This window comes from Meles meles, chromosome 11, assembly GCF_922984935.1.
Source record: "Meles meles chromosome 11, mMelMel3.1 paternal haplotype, whole genome shotgun sequence".
Lineage (NCBI taxonomy): Eukaryota > Metazoa > Chordata > Mammalia > Carnivora > Mustelidae > Meles > Meles meles.
In genome coordinates, this window is record NC_060076.1 from 41,275,246 (window position 1) to 41,294,773 (window position 19,528).

The window sequence follows — 19,528 nt, forward strand, 5'->3', positions numbered from 1 at the left end:
ATTCTTCCTGGATAGTTGGGGGAAAAATCATTAGAAACCATAATAACTACCTTGAATTTTGATGAAACAGTCTAATAATCCTAAAGCACAAGGCTAAGTCTCCTATAAATTATGGCATCTGTATTTTTGCCTATTTATATTACTATATGGAATATTTCAGATATATAGGCAGGAATAGATAATAAACCAGCAGGCATCCATATATATATAAATATGGATGCATGTGTGTTATATATCACAATGTTTTAAAAACAACATTAAGCCACAATTTTTGACACTTTTATTAAGTGGTGGGAAACTGTGGGAAAAAAAAAAAGATGGTGTAAGCCTTACCCATTCTTAATTCTTTTCCCCCATATTCCCATGCATATTTCCTATATATTTAGGTACCCCTAAATATTAAATTGAAAAGATTTTCTGCTATTCAGAATTGAAATAAGTGGCAATATGTAAGAATTGCTTTTATGATTACTATTATATTTTAAGATATATCTATATTGGTAGATGGTTACTGTAATTCATTAACTTAAAATTATGTGTTTTTTATATTTCTAGTTTTCTATTTACAGACATAAGGATTATCCCCAGTATTTATTCTTAAAAGCATTGCTTCAGGTGTGCCTGTGTGGTAGTGTGCCTGTGTGGTACAGCCAGTTAGATGTCCAACTCTTGGTTTAGTCTCAGGTTGTGATCTCTGGGTCGTGGGACTGAGCCCATGTCAGGCTCAGTGGGGAGTCTTCTTGAGATTCTCTTTTCCTTTCCCTCTGCCCCTCCTGTGTGTACTTGCTCTCTCTAACATAAATAAATAGATCTTTTAAAAAATCCAATGTTTCTTTTTTTTGTGCAAAAACAATGAATACTGTTACACTGAAAAATAAATAAAATATATACATAAAAAAAATCCAATGTTTCAATACATATTTTTGAAAATTTACAAACCAATCTTGCATTCCTTCGATAGGCTCAACTTGTTCATGATGTATCTTAGTCTTTATATAAATGGCTGAATTGGTTTTCTTATAATTTGTTGAGGAGTTTTACATTTGGATTCATGAGCAATACTGGCCTGTGATTTCCATCTTACTGAAATTTTGGTATCAAGGTTATGCTGACTTCAGAAACCAAGATGGAAATTTTTTCTTCCATCTGTTCTCTGGAGGACTTTGTGTAAGATGGGTATTATTTTTTCCTTAAATGATAACAGAATGCACTTGTGAATCTATCTAGGTCTAGCATTTGCTTTATCAAAATATTTCATTACAGATTTCACTTTTTAAATAATATAGGACCATTTAGATTTGGATTTTTTTCTTGTGTCCATTTAGATAATTTACATATTTCTAGAAACTTATTTATTTTATTTAAATTTCTGAATATTAGGTATAAAGTTGTTCAAGAAATTCTTAAATCCTTTTAAATGACACCAACTCTTTAGTGCTGTTCTTGTTCTTCCCGAAACTGGTCACTTGTGCTTCTTATTCCCTTTTGCCTTCTTAACATGTATTGTTAATTTTCCAATTCTTATCAAAACTGCTTTTGCTTCTTCAATTTTCTTTATAGTTTTTACCTTATCTCTCACTGAGTCTGATTTCTCCACTTACTGTTTTTTTTTTTTTCCTTTAACTTTCTTTTGGTTAATATGAATTCTTTTTCAAATTTTGTTTAATGAATACTTAGCCCTTTGGTTTTTAGCCATTTCTTATTTTTTAGTATGTGCGTGTAAGGCTAAAAATGTCTCTGTAAGCAAAATTTAGCTGCAATGCATATTAATATGTTTTACTTTTGTTATATTGTATGTCTGTTGACAATGTTTTCTTTTTTCTTTTTTTTCTTTGGACAGAGATCACAAGTAGGCAGAGAGGCAGGCAGAGAGAGGGGGTATGGGGAAGCAGGCTCCCCGCTGAGCAGAGAGCCCAGTGTGGGGTTTGATCCCAGAGCCCTGAGATCATGACTTGAGCTGAAGGCAGAGGCTTAACCCACTGAGCCACCCAGACGCCCCTTGTTGACAATGTTTTCTTAAATCCCTTTTTATTTTACTTTGGATCTATCTGCTAGTTAGGAGTTTATTTCAAAGTTAAATATTTTCTAATTACATGACTTAATTTGCTACCTTAAATCTCTCTAGGCCTGCAGTTCTCTCCTACATATTCTGTATGATTTCATTTCTTTTACATTCACTGAGACTTGCTTACACTCCACCAGCTTAGGGTCAATTTTCATAAAACTTGTTCTTGAAAATAATGTATGGCCTCCTATTTGGGAATGCTACAGTTTCCACATACCAACTATGCCAAACTTGTTATTTGTTGTGTTCAAATTTTATCCTTAGGGTTTTGTTTTCCTGCTTATTTTATCTGTTAGCAACAGAGATATGTTAAAATCTCCAATTATAAATCTTGATTTTTCTACTTCTATTTTGACTTCTCTTGATTTTTACTTTATGTATTTTGATGATACATAACTTCTCTGTCCAATACAGTTATGACTAGCCACATGTATCTCTTTAAATTTAGATTAATTTAAATTAAATTAAAATTCAATGTCTTAGTCACAATAGCCACATTTTAAATGTTCCATAGTTACATATTGGACTGTAGCTCTTATATTGTCCAGTGCAGATATAGAACATTCTTTTATTCCAGCAAGTTCTATTGAACAGCACTACTATATAATTACATTTATATAAATTTAGATTTATTATATTTTCTGAGAAAATTAGAAGTTTTCATCATTGTGAAAGTGTCTCTATCTGGAAATCCTTTTTTTAAATTCCTCTTTGTCTGATGTTAGGGTAATTATACAAAATTTCTTTGGGATAGATTTGCATATTGGCTCTTTTTCCATTTCTTAATTTTTATTCTTTATGTGTACTTATATTTTAAATTTATCTTTTTAGAAGAGAGCAATTAATCTACTTAAATTTACTTTAATGCTGATATATTTGAGTTCATTTCTTACATTTTATTATGTACTTCCTACATACCCTTTCTGCTATAAATTTATTTTTTCCTTGTTTCTTTTCTTCTTTAAGCCATATTCTATATTTTTGGGCAATCCATGTTTGCCTTACCTAATATAGAATAAACAATTTATTGTTGTTACTTTCTTTTTGTAGTAATTACCTTCCAAATTACAGGATACATCCTTAAATTAGCTAGAAATAGCAAATATCCATTAATTCCATCTTAAACTTCTCAACATGTAATTTTTTAAATAGGCAAACATGCATGAATGCCATGCAATTTGAAACTTCACAAACCATCATAATTATTAATTTGTAAAGAATTAAATACTGCATGTATAAATATTTAGTGTGTGTGTGTGTATTCCTACATATATATTTTTTTCTTCTGAATTCTTTCACTCCTTTTTAATTTTTCTTTTAGATAATTTTCCTTTCTGAGGAAAGTACATCCATTAAATGTTTCCTTATTGTGTCATTTAGGGGCAAACTCTTCAATTTTGTTCCTCTGAATTTAGCCTTCATTCTTAAGAGATATATTTTTTCTGAGTCTCAACTTCTACAAAACGGTTAATTCCTCTCATTAGAGTGAAGGTATCTTTCTGTTGTTTGCTGACTTCCATCTCGCAGAGAGGTCTCTGTAATGTTATTACCACCCTCACAAAAGTAATGTGCTACCCCCACCTGACTCCATTTTAAAATTTTCTTTAAAGATTTTATTTATTTATTTAGAGAGAGAGAGTGAGAGAGACAAACCCCAAGGGTGTTGGGCAAAGGGAAAAGGAGAAGCAGGCTCCCACCTGAGCGGGGAACCCTATGCACGGCTCAATCCCAGGACTCTGGGATCATGACCTGACACTTTATCTCTTCTATGTCTTGGTAGGGATTTTTTAAATTTATCCTATGAATAATTTGTAGCATTTCTTGAATCTTTTATTTGGGATATTTCATTAGAAAAACAAAAATCAGCCACTCTTTCTCTCAATATTTCTTCTTCCTCCTTTTCAATGTCTTGTCCCTCTTTCTCTGTCTCTTGCTCTAGCACATTTGCGTTAGACTTTCTCACTAGATCCTTTATGTCTCTCATCATCAACTATATATTTTTTTTATTTTTTTGTCTTAGATAATCCTCTTCTGACCTATACCCCAGTTCACTAATTTTCTCTTCTCATGTATTTAATCCTATGTCAACCTCATTTTTGCAAGTTCTTCATTTTTGTAGTTTGAAATCTTTTCATTTTTAAATTTGTTATGCCACATGTCTTATTTTCAGTTTCTCTAGACATTTTCACCTATCTTTTGTCATATTATACATAGTTGCTGTAGTCATTTTTCAGTCTCTTTGAACATTGCAACATCAGGATTCCTGTGAGTCTGTTTCTGCTATATAATTCTGATATTTCTCACTAATTTTTTTCTAACCATACATGCCTGACAATTCTCATCTGTGTACTAGATATTGCATTTTTTAATTGTGAGAAATAGGTACGCCTGGGTAGCTCAGTTGGTTAAGCTTTTGGTCAGCTCATGATCTCAGGGTCCTGAGACTGAGTCCCACATTGGGCTCCTCGTTCATCAGAGAGCCTGCTTCTCCCTCTGTCTGCTGCTACCCCAGCTTGTACTCTTTCTCTCTCTCTGTCAAATAAATAAACAAAATCTTTAAAAATAAATAAATAAATAAATAAATAAATAGGAGAAATATCTGGGGCCTAGAATGATACTACCTTTTTTCAAAGAGCATTTACAAGTCAAAAACTATTATACTCCACTTTCATGCCCTTTGATCCTCAGGACAATTGAGAAAATGCTAACTATAGTTTCAGGCAAGTACTCTTTTGATTTCTGACTCACATGACCCTGTAAGGTCATTTTTTTGTATTTCAGTTTTACTTACTCTTTAAGTTTCAGTTTTAAATGTTGGGCAGATACCAAACTACATTACCTTGCATTGGTTCTTTGACTTACATTCCTTCTACCCTGCTATTCTATCAAGAATACAGCATATTTTTGCAGCCATCTCTTTTAAATTGGAAAAGGCCTTTAGAGCAAAAGCAGAAATGTTTGGTACTAATTAGCTTATGTTGAAGTAGAAACCGTGCTATGAAGTCACTTCAGCTTTAATACCTAGCTAGTCAAATAGCATCTCAGGACATCGTGGCCATCTGCCTTTCTTTTGTGATGGTATGTATCATCACTGTCAGTTACTTACCACTTAGAAATCCATCTCAGAAATGAAGTACAGGTGCCTAGTCTTGTATACAGGCTTTGGCTAGATTTGTATCTAATTTGGATGTATCATAGACAAGCTTCTCAGAATCCCTTGATTCTTGAAAAATGTCAAAACTTAAGGAATTCCTGAGTCTAATCTATCATTCAATATTTGGATACTCTTGATTACGACAAGTGCCTTAGTTAAATGCCAACTGAACACTTATCCACTAGGATTATTTTTACTTCAGGTCTTAGGTTATTCTTTTATTTTTGACCCAATAATATAGTTAATATTTTTGAAGACCACTGTTAATATAGTTTATGTACATGTTTCATTGTTTATGGATTTACTCCTACTTTTTTTTTTTTAACTTTTCTTTTACTCTCAATTTATTTCTCAATAAAAGTTGCTTTGGAGTCATTTTAGTGAGGGTCTTTAAGTGCTAAAACTTATTCACTAACATTCCAATAATCACTATTATTCACTGGTAACCATTTTTTGCTTTCTGAATGTTTCTGAATGTTGTTCTTGCTACTAAATGACTGTTTAGCTGGGTATAAACTTCTGGATCCATTGTATTTCTAGAGCCTTCTGAAGATACTATCATACTGTTTTCTGGAATTAACTGTTATAGGTCAGATATCTAAGATCAGTTTAATAACTGTTTCTTCATAAATATGTTTATTTTGTAGCTTTACATAGCGTTCATTTTTCTTTGATGTTTTACTGTTTCATTACAATGCTCATGGACTTAGATTTTCTTTTCTTTTTTTTTTAAATATTTTATTTAGTTGGCAGAGAGAAATCACAAGTAGGCAGAGAGGCAGGCAGAGAGAGAGGAGGAGGCAGGCAGAGAGAGAGGAGGAAGCAGGCTCCCTGTGGAGCAGAAAGCCCGATGCAGGGCTCGATCCCAGGACTCTGGGATCATGACCTGAGCCGAAGGCAGAAGCTTTAACCCACTGAGCCACCCAGGTGCCCCTAGATTTTCTTTTATTTATTTTATTAATTACTCTGAGTGTACTTTCAAAATAGGAGCTTATATCTTACTTCAAACCTTAAAAATACTTTTGTACTTAATACTTTACTACTTTTTCTGTTATTACCTTTCTTCTGTAACAACTATTTTTAAAAAATGAATTTTTCACTGTATCTCTAGCATTCTTAACTCTTTGTTCATATTTGTATTCAAATTGCCTTTTTTCTCTCTGCTGCATTCTGTGTGAATTTCTCAATATTATTTTACCATTCACTGTTCTTTTCATTAAATGTGTTCAGTCTGGAGTTTTTCCTACATGATGTATTTCAGTAATTACTTCTTTTTTAAGATTTTCTATATAGTATTTTTTCTTATATTATTTTTGTTTGCTTTTCTTTAAAAGATACTTCTTTTGTAAATATACTGATATTCCTCTTTGAATATTTTAATATAATTAAAATCTTTGTAAGAATCTTATAAAGTTCATTTTGGGTAGAAAGTTTATATATATATATATATATATATATATATATATATATATATGTTGGGTGTCATTGCATTAGATTAATTTTAGATGTTTTGTTATCTTGAGTGGAATGTTTGAAATTTTGGGAATTTGAAATGTGAATTCTCTCTTCCTGCCATTTTCAAGTCATATTTTAGTTTGTAACAATGTTTCAGTTGCCTCTATTCATTTAACCCTACAGGCCAAATCTTTAGTAAAGTTTAGATTTCCTGTCCTACAGTTAAATTAGCAGTTTGGCAAAGTTGGACGTGGACACAGTCAGTGATTTGGTTCAGCTCCATTCACAGGATTTGCCTACTCATCTTCCTGTGTTCGAAGCTTACTATGATTTATATATGCAGACATGACTGATGATATTTTGTTTATTTTATTATATGTTTTTTTTTTCTCCATTCACAAAGTTTGTGGTGTAGGGAACCAAATTTTATTCACTGGCTTCAAATAGTCACTATGGTTCAGAGTCAGCATTTTACATGAAGCAATTTTAACACTTTTTATTCTGTGAAATTAAGCTCCTAGCCAACAGTGTTGTCTTCTACACTAAAATTCAGTAAGCCTGCAGCTTCAGCCTGGCTTGTTACTGCAGGTTTTTGTTCTATTTCTGGCTCACAGAGATTTTTTTTTTATATTGTATTTGAGCTCAGCAGTGACTTTTAGATTTTCTTTTTAAATATTTTATCAATCATTACTATGTGTTTAGAACAGAGAGGGTGATCAAAGCATGAACTTGATGCTCCAACTTGACCTGAATTCTGGTAGCACTGATTTTTCACAAAACTGTGTAGCTGCTGTATAAAATATTAGAACTACCAGTCCTTCAAGCAGATCATATTGACCACAAACATAAGACACAATTTATAAATTATGCAACATGCAGAGAAGATGCAGAAACATAATGCCTCTTTCAATGAAAATATTTTTATGTAGTATTATTGGGTTTGATTTTTCCAAGAAGTTCAATTTAGTTGCCAGATGCAACTTAGCTGTACTATTTTACCTATAGACTTAGAGAGTCTTTTTTCATTTTCCATAAATGCATACCCATGCCAATATTTCAAAGCATATCTATTTGACTTCTGGCACTACTACAACATATCTTTTCATACTATCACTTTTTTTAAGTAAACTGTGCATGTGTATACACACACGTGTGTGTGTGTGTGTGTGTGTGTGTGTGTGTGTGTGTATTTCCCTCCTGGATGTATGATGCCTCTATTGAATAATTGAAAGGAACAGCTCGGGGCACCTGGGTGGCTCAGTGGGTTAAAGCCTCTGCCTTCAGCTCAGGTCATGGTCTCAGGGTCCTGGGATCAAACCCCACATTGGGCTCTCTGCTCAGCAGATAGCCTGCTTCCTCCTCTCTCCCTGCCTGCCTCTCTGCCTACTTGTAATCTCTGTCTTTCAAATAAATAAATAAAATATTAAAAAAAAAAAAAGGAACAGCTCAAGGCACAAAACCTTAGGACCAAAAAAAAAGTTTATTTATTTTTTTTTACTTTTTCATTGGCCTTTGAAGTTTTTCCTTATGTATTATTTTTTGCTTTACAGTGTCAGACTCACATTGATGAACAATGATTAAAGTGGAACTATTTAGATTAAATTGAGTATAATATAGTTGAAATACTGACTTTTTCCTTTAAGTCAAACTTAGTTATGGACTCTCCCCCATAAGTTTGGAGAGGAGGAATGAGTATTTTAACTCCTTAGAATTTGAATTGAGCTGTAACTGAATGAACTTCCTCATCTCAATAGGTCCACATGGATGGATGGATGAATGGATATATAGATAGATGATAGAGTGTATGGATGCACTAACATAGAGAGTGCTCCCATATCTGATGTCTTATGATGCTAAGTAGGTATTTAATAAGGCTTGAGATACTACTAATACATACTGTTAAACACCAGCTATCATACCTTTGCAATGGCAACCCAAAAGAATGAAATAATTATACAGCTGAGCTGAATGTTAAGGCTGTGGCTAAAAACATCATACATCAACATCATACATCAAGAATCGAAGCATGAAACTCTAAGGGAAAGTTAAACTTCGGGAAATTTCATATCAATCTGGTTAATCAGATTTGAAGACCAGGGGTGCTGGTCTCTATTCCTAAAGCCTCCTTTCATTCTTTCTCATGCTAACCGCATGGTTCCCTCCCTACAACAATCAGTGAGACAATTGCTTACTTTATCTCCCAATTAAAAGTGATAATATCAGTCTTCTAATTTTTGTTTTGTTAGATTTCTAATCCACTAGGAATTTATGATGTAAAACAGAGTATAATTTAATTTTCATCCAGGGGATTAGCTATATTTTTTCTCTAATCTCACTTATCAGAATAATCCAGTCTCCTGGGAGGTAAGTGTCAATTTTATCATAAATTAAATCCTTTCTATTTCTTGAAACTCTCAGCTGTGGTCGATTTTCTTATTGTTTTTATAGGGATAGTATACTTTTTTTTTTAACCATTTTCTAGGGAAAGTCCCCTCTGATTATTAAGTTTTATTTCTTTGTGTTAACCCTGTAAATGGACTCTACAATATTCAGACAATTCTTTTTATAATAGCTTTATCCAATTAATCTCCACAATGGGCTTATTTTCTTTTGTTCCTGGTACCATCGATTTTATTCCATATCTTTCTTTTTTTAATATATTTGTTTTATTACAATATTTTTATGTGACAGAGAGAGAGCACAAGCGGGGCGAACAGTAGGCATAGGGAGAGGCAGAAGCAGGCTCATCACTGAACAGGGAGCCCCTAACGGGGCTGGATTCTGAGACCCTGGGGTCATGACCTGAGCCAAGGCATACACTTAACCTCTTGAGCCACCCAGGCACCCCTATTCCTTATCTTTGAAAGAAACTTTTAAGAAATAAGAAGTCGTTTTGTTTTTTACACACTCTGGTCAAAATTATATCTCCAAAAATGAATGTGGGAGTGGTGGCACCCTCTGTCAGATGCTACACTGAAGTGGAGAGGACTGTAGATGTGCTTCACAGTGCAATGATGATGGATGAAAAGAATGATCTTAGAGGAAAGAAGTGGGCAGTGAATATTTTTGGGGACTTGGGACTTTTATAACACACCCGAGGGAAGAGTAATGAAAGAGCTTCTTCATTAAGTACACAAATAACAGAAAAAATACATACATTATGTGTGTTTTGTCTATATCTAAACTGGTCCAGATAAGACACTAGGATTATATACTGAAAAAGAACTCTTAAATACCTAGGGGAGAAGCAAAGTCATGGAGAGCTGTACGAGGGGAGACAAGCTTATAGCTGCATTTGTCACTTCTTGTATTCCCCTATTTGACAAATTATTCAAATGAATAATCGATATGATATAGAAATTGTGAACTTCAAAGCTGTGTGTTACATAGTCCCAACACTTTCTGTGAAGGTCTTGGAACAGAAGATAAATAATCTAGATCAAATTCACATGTACTGAAGGTAAAAGAACAAAATTTCTTTTTTTTTAATCCAGTCATTTTTAGATCATTTTCAGCAGTTGTCATCCAGTGGCCATTCTTCATGTACATGTTGCAATAACAGTAAATGACAGTACAGCTCACTTACTATTAGGAATTAAAAATAGTAAATTAAAATATCAATGTATATCCTCATTTTCTTAAACTAATCACTTATTTTTAAATGAAAAATTATTTCTGCCCTAAAAATTCTAACTCAATATTGATTTGGAAACATTTCAGGAAAATAATTTTAATTATTATATTTACATATTAAACTTTTGATTCTACTCATCTTTTTAGTAAGAGCTGTAATTGAGTTTGAAAAGCAATAAACTTTTTGAGAAAGTAAATGACTCTTAAAAAAATTAAAATAAAAAATACTAACATTTTCAAAATAAAAAATTAGAATTTTGTTATAAATTAAACTTAAAATGAAATGATTTAAACATTACTTTGAAAAATCAACTCAAACATCTGTTTTTAAATTAATTTATCATTTATTAAGCACCTACCAGGGTCCAGATACAGGAGTAGCCTTCTGTTATTCTCTCTTTGTTCTCCTCTTAGATTTGTTTTTGCTTTTTTTTTTCTTTTGGTCTCCTGATATTATCTCTCTTCCCTTTTGACTCTACAAGTTTAATATTGCCATAATACTAATGTGCATATATAAACATAAATGTACATATATAAAATATACATATATATATAAACATTTGTGTGCATGTGTGTGTGTATATATATACATATATATACACATATATATACTTTTTTTAACCTCTTACCCCAAGGTGGTAAATGTCTGTTTAAATTTAACAAAAAGATTAGAAATATAGAAATGATTTTTCCAATGCCCCCCCAGAAAACAATATTTTCCTTTGACTACATGCAGTCTAATCTATACAGTACTTGTTTTGCATCATTAACATTGATTTCTATAAAGATTAATGTTACTAATAAAATTAGTTGAAGCCATAGAAAATGCTATACCAATTTTGAGGGTGAGCACAGTTATACTTTAAGATACAGATCTCAAAATATGAGTTGTGAAGTAATCCTCAAAATTCTTTATCCCTTGGAATTATAATTTATAATTTGCTGTAACCCCAAGCTTTGTATTGCCATCTCTATTCCTATTTGTATCTCATGATTCCATGGGCTCTACCAGGTCAGGGACTTTGTCCTAACTGCTTTGCTTTTCCAGAATCTAATGCAAGATTGAAACTAGAATTATTATATATAAGCCTCATATAAAGAAGACTGAAGTAATCATTGTGGTAAGTAATCAATATTTTAACATCTGAAATAAAAGCGTGAGCTTGAGAATGTAGAACTTCAGTTTCTCTTCCAACTCACATATTACAATATCTTCCTTGCTGGTTTTTTTCTCTATTTTTTTCTCCAAGCATCCCTCTTCCTGACTCCCAAATTAAGTACCCCCAATCTTACACTAGCATTAATTATATATACATATATATATATACACACATATATATAATTACTATATATATAATTATGTTAAGAAAATTATATTAATTATATTAAGTATAATATAATTATTTTAATTATATTAAGAAAATTCATTGTTTGTCAGTCCCATGTTCAATTTTCTGTAGGTCTTCTTTTCTTTCCAAACTGCTCCTCCAAATACACCACACACTAGTACACCAAACTGCTTGCTTTTCCCAGTGCCTGCCCATGCTTCTATGCCTTTGTGTTTTCTCCTAATGGTGGAATACTGCCATCCTTCTTTTGCCTTCCCTTCCTTCAAATGGCATTGCCTTGGTAGTGGATGCCTTACCTCAATGCCTCTGGCAGTTAGCTCAACATTTTTTCATCCCATTTACATCTTGCATTAAGTCACTATTATAACACTTACCTCCAAATACAGTAAGAAATACCTTTTTAAGAAAAAGATTGATTTATTTATTTGAGGGAAGGAAAGTGCAGGCAGAGGGACAGAGCAAGAGAGCCAGAGAGAATCTCAACTAGGCTCCATGTCCAGTGCAGAGTCTGACGTGGGGCTCCATCTCACAGCCCTGAGGTCATGACCTGAGCAGTAATCAAGAGTTGGATACTTAACCCACTGAGCCACCCAAGTGCCCCAGGATGGTTTCAAAGTACTTCTTGTGAGTTAATTTGCCTACAAATGTCATATAGAATATGAAACAAAAAACTCTACATTGTTTTATCCTAGAAGTTTTAGTAATACATGAATGGACTTTTAAAATAGAGATACGTTGGACACCTGGGTAGCTCACTTAGTAAAGTGACTGCCTTTAGCTCAGGTCATTATCCCAGAGTCCCAGGATCAAGGCCCACACTGGGGTCCCTGCTCAAGTGATGTTTGCTTCTCGCTCTGACCCTCCCCCCCTCATGCTCGCTCTCTTCCCAAATAAGTAAATAAAATCTTAAAAAAAGAAACAAAAATGTTAATTTCCAGTACTCCTATTCAGAAACCCTGTCACACACAGCAATAAAGTAGAATACATTTAATAAATCTCCATCATTCATACTAAATATGGAAAAAACCAAAGTGAAGAAATTTGTATTTCAGTCATAAAATTTTTAAAAATAAGAATGTGTCTGTAACTTTGGCAAATGCAGTGTTTACAAGTTTAGTCATTAGTGATGACACTTTAATGAATAGATTAGATCGCTGGTAATTACCACATTAGACTTTTGATTAAATGGTTATTTGAGATTTCACTTAAGAATTTTAAATGTAGACTCATTGACTCTATGCCTCTGTTTTGTTTTTAGTTTTTCCTTAGAATTTGTCTCTAAAATTAGTTTTAGGGTAAACTTTAGTTCCTTTTACAAATTACAAAAATTGACCAAAAAATTACTGCCTGCTAACCATCAGGTGCTACAGTGCTCACAGTCAGACTGAAAGAGGTTTAACTACCCACCGCTTCCATGATTTCCAGGCAATGCATGTCTGTACTATGTCAATTCCATTCCTTGGATTTGGCAGGTATTTGAAAAAAATCTGTGCAGAACTCTTAATCTAGATATAACGACATCAAATACACATCAAGCACTGTCCTATTCTACCAAGAACTTTGTGGCATTTGTGCCATATTGATGCTCTTCCCTCTACCTGAATTAAGTTTTCTTTCCAGGCCTTCCAGTCCACTCTTAAACAAAGCTACACTTCTCCTTCCATGAACTATTCTTTCATCCTTCACCAAAGAATGTGTTTCTTTTCTGTCTTCCTGTTTCACCTGCTTTGTATATTTCATGTATCACTTTTCAAATGCTGCCTTATACTATGGCTAATTGTTTCCTGCATACTTTTGAGAGGTGTGTTCTCATTAAATCTCTGGTCATTAAATTGTAGACTTGTGCAGATAAAACTGCCGCCTTTGCTGTTTTGGACTAAAGTACCACTAAGCTTTATCACTCGAAACTTACTTTAATTCATCCTTAATGTTTCTGTTAATGTTTATGTGCAGTACTCAAGCCACTTTTAGATTGCATTAAAAAAAAAAACACAGAAGATTCATTTGTTCACAAAAAATTATTCACACAAATTCATTTATTTATAAGTTCTAATAACCACAGGAAGAAAAGAAAATCTGAAACATTAAAAGTTTAATTTTCTTTTATCCTTGACCTAGAGGTGTCAACCCTGTTCTCCAAATGTAAAAACATTTTAAAAAATTAATTTATACGAAGAGCTAGAGATCATTTTCAAGAAGCTCGAGAGAATTGAGACCAAATCAGTTATATGGACTTCAGTGATTGCAAACAAGGAAAGTCAATTTCCAGAGCTAATATAAAGGAATTTAATTTGATCACTCTTATTAGTATACTTAGGAGTAATACTGCTTTGAGGCAAGTAGTTTGATCTATAAAGGAAGAAGAGAAATTTCAATCCGTGTAAATTTACTTACCAATATTTTACATGAACGTCATACTTTGTATTTTGCCCTGTGCTTACAGTTAAATCATAAAACAAGAGTCAGAGCTCCATGCCTCTAATCCCAGGGTTAAAAAAGAGAAAGGCGACTGGAGATATGCTGGGGGGTCTGATATTGCACAAGTCCTTTAGCCGGTTCATAAAATGAGAAGAGAGACACATGCCATAGGGGAAAGAACAGTGCAACTGAAGGAAGAAAATCTACCTAAACAGGGGACGTGTAGTAAATTTTTCATCCCCTCTGAGCTTTGACCTATTTAGCTATAAAATGGTGACATCTATGCCTTCTCACAGGGATGTCGTGGTAAAGATTTCACTGTAAGCGTGAGAGTGTGTTTGGCTGTTGTCTACTGCCTTCAGAAACTGTGAATGAAGCAGATGAATTTCCAACCTCTGGTAAATTTCTAACTTATTGGCTGAATTTATTCTAACTTCCTGAGGCCAACATAATGGAAGACTGAAACCTGTATCAGACTCTGTTGACCTTAATTGTCATTTTAAGGAATCAAATACTTATTGTATGTGTTCACTTGTTATTTGATTTTAAAGAGCTAATTCCCAGCTCAGTCTATCAGGCAAAGCAGAAGAAGTTGGGTATCAATTTGAAATGAACAGACTGCCAGGACTTGAGTCCCTTCTCTACTTTTTTCTAGTGATGGTGGTACTTTCCTCTGGCTCAGTTTCATGATGCACAATAATAGTACCTATTTTATTGAGATGGTGTGCAGTATCAAGAGTTATAACCACCAAGAGTTAATGTCATGTATTTAAAATGCTTAGAGCAGGGCCTGACAAATGGTAAATACTACCTTATTTTTCTCAGGCATTAGGTATATTCTCTGAAAGCTTTTATTTTTTAACAGCTTTATTGAGGTATAAATAATTAAAAAACTGCACATATTCAATGTATACAATTTGATAAATATGGACATAAATAAACACACGTCTTACCACCATAGCAGTCAAGGTGATATTCCTATCCAACATTTCCCAGCATTTTCTTGTGCCCCCTTTTTTGTGGTAACCCAATTAAAATATGGGCAAAAGACTCAAATCGATATTTCCCCAAAGATGATGTACAAATGGCCAAGATGTATATGAAAGGATGGTCAACATCATTATCAGGGAAATTCAGATTAAAACTATAATGAAATCTCTCAAGCCTATTAGGACAACTGTAATTTAAAAACAAAGCAAAACAAAAAGTAAAGATAACAAGTGTTGGTGAGGTTGTAGGGAAATTGGAACCTTTGTAAGAATGTTGATGGCAATGTAAAATAGTACAGCTATGGAAACAGTACAGAGATTCCTTAAAAAACTAAAAATAGAACCATGTGATGTAGCAATACCACTTTGAGATATACATCCAAAAGAATTGAAATCAACATCTCAAAGAGATATCTACATCCCTCATGTTCATTGCAGCATTATTCAGAGTAGACAAATATGGAAACAGTACAAGTGACCATCAAAAGATGAATGAGTTAAGAAAATGGTGGTATATATATGCAGTGGAATAGTATTGAGCTAAATGCCTCATTTTAACATCCTACATTTTTAGTCCAGCAGTGGCCATTTGAATGAAATAATCTGAAAGGAAAAAAAAGTAGTTCATAATAGCTATGAAATACACTTATAGAATTACCTTCCTCATTTTTACATGTATACATACAGCTTTCTTAGCTTGAAATACTTTCATAATTTAAGAAAAAAATTAGATGTTTGGGACATAAAGTATTAAGAACTTTATTATAGGATTTCATTTGATCTGAATGTGCTGTAACTTTGTGTGTAGGAATCTTGGGTTTTCAAATTTGTTTTTACACAAAGGTTAAAAATGTAAATTAGCTTTAGAATGTAACAAAGTTCAAATGATTTTTCTAAGTGAAGTATTTCATTTATCTATCACATCAAACTCATTAGGCAAATAAATGTGAAGCACTGATATGGTGAGTCCCTGGGCTCTCATTCTTGCTCTCCTTTACTCTATTGGCTGAATGTTGTTTGCTGGCTATTGTTTCCAGAGCTGCATATATTGCTTCTAATCTTATAGCTATTCTCTGTGGAACCATCCAAACTCTCAATATGTCTACCATCACAATCTATGGTCTATTTCATGAGCAAGAAGAAAAATTCAAGTTTCCAAAGACATCAGGCATATATGCATTTAGTGAAATTGAAACCATGTTCACATTATTTTGAATTAAAATATATTTATCAGCATAATACATTATTGTAATGTAATTCATCTTTATATTTACAATAAATAAGCAGTTGTATCTAACTACTGTTTTTTATCTAAAATTATTTAAGTAGAGCTTAATGATTCATCAGTTGCTTATAACACCCAGTGCTCATTATATCAAGTGCCCTCCTTAATGCCCATCACCCAGTTACCCCGTCCCCTTCATCCATTTCCCCTCCAGCAATCCTCAATTTGTTTCCTTTAGTTAAGAGTCTATTATGGCTTGTCTCCCTGTCTGATTTCATCTTATTTTATTTTCCCCTCCCTTCCCCTATGTTCATCTGTTTCTTAAATTCCACATATGAGTGAAATCATATGATAATTGTTTTTCTCCAATTGACTTATTTCACTTAGCATAATATCCTCTAGGTCCATCCATGTTATTGAAAATGGTAATATTTCTCTTTTATGGATGAGTAATATTCCATATATATATATACACATATATATACGTATATATATATGTGTGTGTATGTATATATATATATATATAAAACATCTTCTTTTCCATTCATCTGTTGTTGGACATCTGGGCTCTTGCCATATTTTAGTATTGTGGGCATTGCTGTTGTAAACACTGGGGTGCAGCTGCCCCTTTGAATCACTGTGTTTCTATCCTTTGGATTAATACCTAATCCCAACTACTACTGTTTAAATACATAATGAACTGCTCCAAAATTTAGGGGCTTCACTGTGCCCATTTATTTAACTCATGATTTTCCTGGTCAGCCTGGCAGTTCTCCTCTTCTGGAGTGTCTTAGCTAATCACTGCAGTTAGCTGGAGGCATAAAAGGGACAATTGGCTAGGATGTATACATTCTGTGGTATACATACACCAACATATATATTTCATATATGAGATACATACATCAAACTTATCCAGTACATGCATACATATTATGTACATATGTGTCTGATTAAAATATGAACAAATATATAGATATACATAATACATATATATAATATAAAATATAAACAAATTTGTATTTGTTTATACACATAAATATATTTTTAATTTTTAAATTTATATTTATTTTTATTTATAAATAAATATAAACAAATTCCAAGGCACATAAAAAGCAGTCTATATCTTTGTAGGCATATCAGAAATCAAGTATATGCATAAACAGAAATAAATCAGGCCATGGTGTACTACTGCATAACTTACATCGACAGTCATATCACTCTGTTTTTCTCTGGTGAAATTTAAGAGCTCCACTCTATAGTAGTACATATATTTATTTGTTGCATAATAAATTATCACAAACATAATGTGTTGCCAGCCTGCTCTGTTTATACAGTGTCCTATCCAAGGCACTGAAGAATAAATAAAAACGGTTTTAGGATTGGGTAATTTAAAATCTAGTTGAGGTAAACCTCAAATACACATTTGCATTTAGCCTAAACAGCAAAGTCTAAATAAGTTAGTACCATTTTTGGCATAGGACTTTAACTGGAGGGATTCAGGGGAAGAAGATACCTGAGGAATCGGATAATGAGTTTCTTATGTCACAAGAGTACATGGATGAGCAAAGAGAATGAGTGTGGAAGTGAAGTGAGATAGGCTTATTGAAGAAAATAGGAAGCTTGTAGAAAAGGAACACTTCTGACACTGAACTAGTGAGGTTAATGTCATAAGCAAAGGGGAGTTATTGAATGTTTGTAGGAAAGAGATAATCCAAAGTGATACTCATACCTGTGGGGGTCTTTTCTATTTAGCAAGACTTTAAATAGCTGAGAAATATGAAGTTGCATTTTAATCAATTTGAGTGGGTTTAATACAACCTATTTTTAGGGTGCCTGTGTAGCTCAGTTGGTTAAGCATGTAGCTTCGGCTCAGGTCCTGGGATCAAGCCCCATATTTGGCTTTTTGCTTGGTGGGGAGTCCACTTCTCTCTCTCTCCCCCTCTGTTTTTTCTCATCCTCTCCAATCAATAAATTCTTCAAAAAATAGATATATAATTATGCTGGGTGAAATAAATCAAGCAGAGAGAGTCAAGTATCATATGGTTTCACTTATTTGTGGAGCATAACAAATGACATGGAGGACGTTGGGAGATGGAGAGGAGAAGGAAGTTGAGGGAAATTGGAAGGGAGGCAAACCATAAGAGACTATGGACTCTGAAAAACAACCTGAGGGTTTTGAAGGGGCGGGGGTGGGAGGTTGGGGGAACCAGGTGGTGGGTAATAGGGAGGGCACGTATTGCATGAAGCACTGAGTGTTGTGAAAAAACAATGAATACTGTAATGCTGAAAAAATAAATAAATAAAAATTTAAAAAAAATAGATATATATAACCTACTTTTAATAATTTTAAACTTACGTAAGTATCTAGTGATAGGTTTTGTAGAAGTGAGTCTAGTTTCTTCTCGTAATAATATATAACATGAGTAATTTAAAAATGATTGATATAGATGTGATTCCCTATAAAGTACTCTGAAAAACATCAAAAATATAAAATATTATCAAAGTAATTAAAATTAGGCATTAGCCCTTAATCTTACTTTTCTTGAGTTTTCCATGACCTCTTTGGAAATACAGAATTAGTACTATAATTCTTAAGGTCTCTTTAGGAGCTGACTCTAACACAATGCCAAATGGAATTTTTCCTGTTATTTTGGAGTTTCTTTGCTTTGGGGAGTGGCTCCCTTAAGCAAGACTAGGTGCTAGATCATAAGCACAACATAGTATGATACTGTCAAACTAGTTATTTATCCAACTCCAGCCTATATGCTGGAAGAAGAGTGATGGTAAAAAAAAAAAAAATACAAATTGGGAATTTATTTGGAGAGAGAGCTGTTAATGGACAAATTATATGAAGTAAAGCTGAAAGAACTACTCATAGATATTGTTTGTGACCTTTAAATTCTTAGGGATACAAGAAATATTTTCTGATTTAAGCCTGAAAATGTGTACAGGTTCTAATAACATGTAGCGGTAGAGTTACCTGAGCTGCATGGGGAATGGACAGAACTTAAATCCTATAGGGCACTTTCCTCTGGGCCAGCATTGAACCTTGTGGAAGGAAACATGGACAAAGTGATCTCAAAAGAAAGTGTGTGCTTAAGTATAGACATCCAGAAGAAAGAGGCTAAGGGGTGCCTGGATGGCTCAGTTGGTTAAGCATCTGACTTTGGCTCAGGTAGTGATCTCAGAGTCCTGGGATTGAGCTCTACATTGAGCTCTACTCTCAGAGGGGACTCTGCG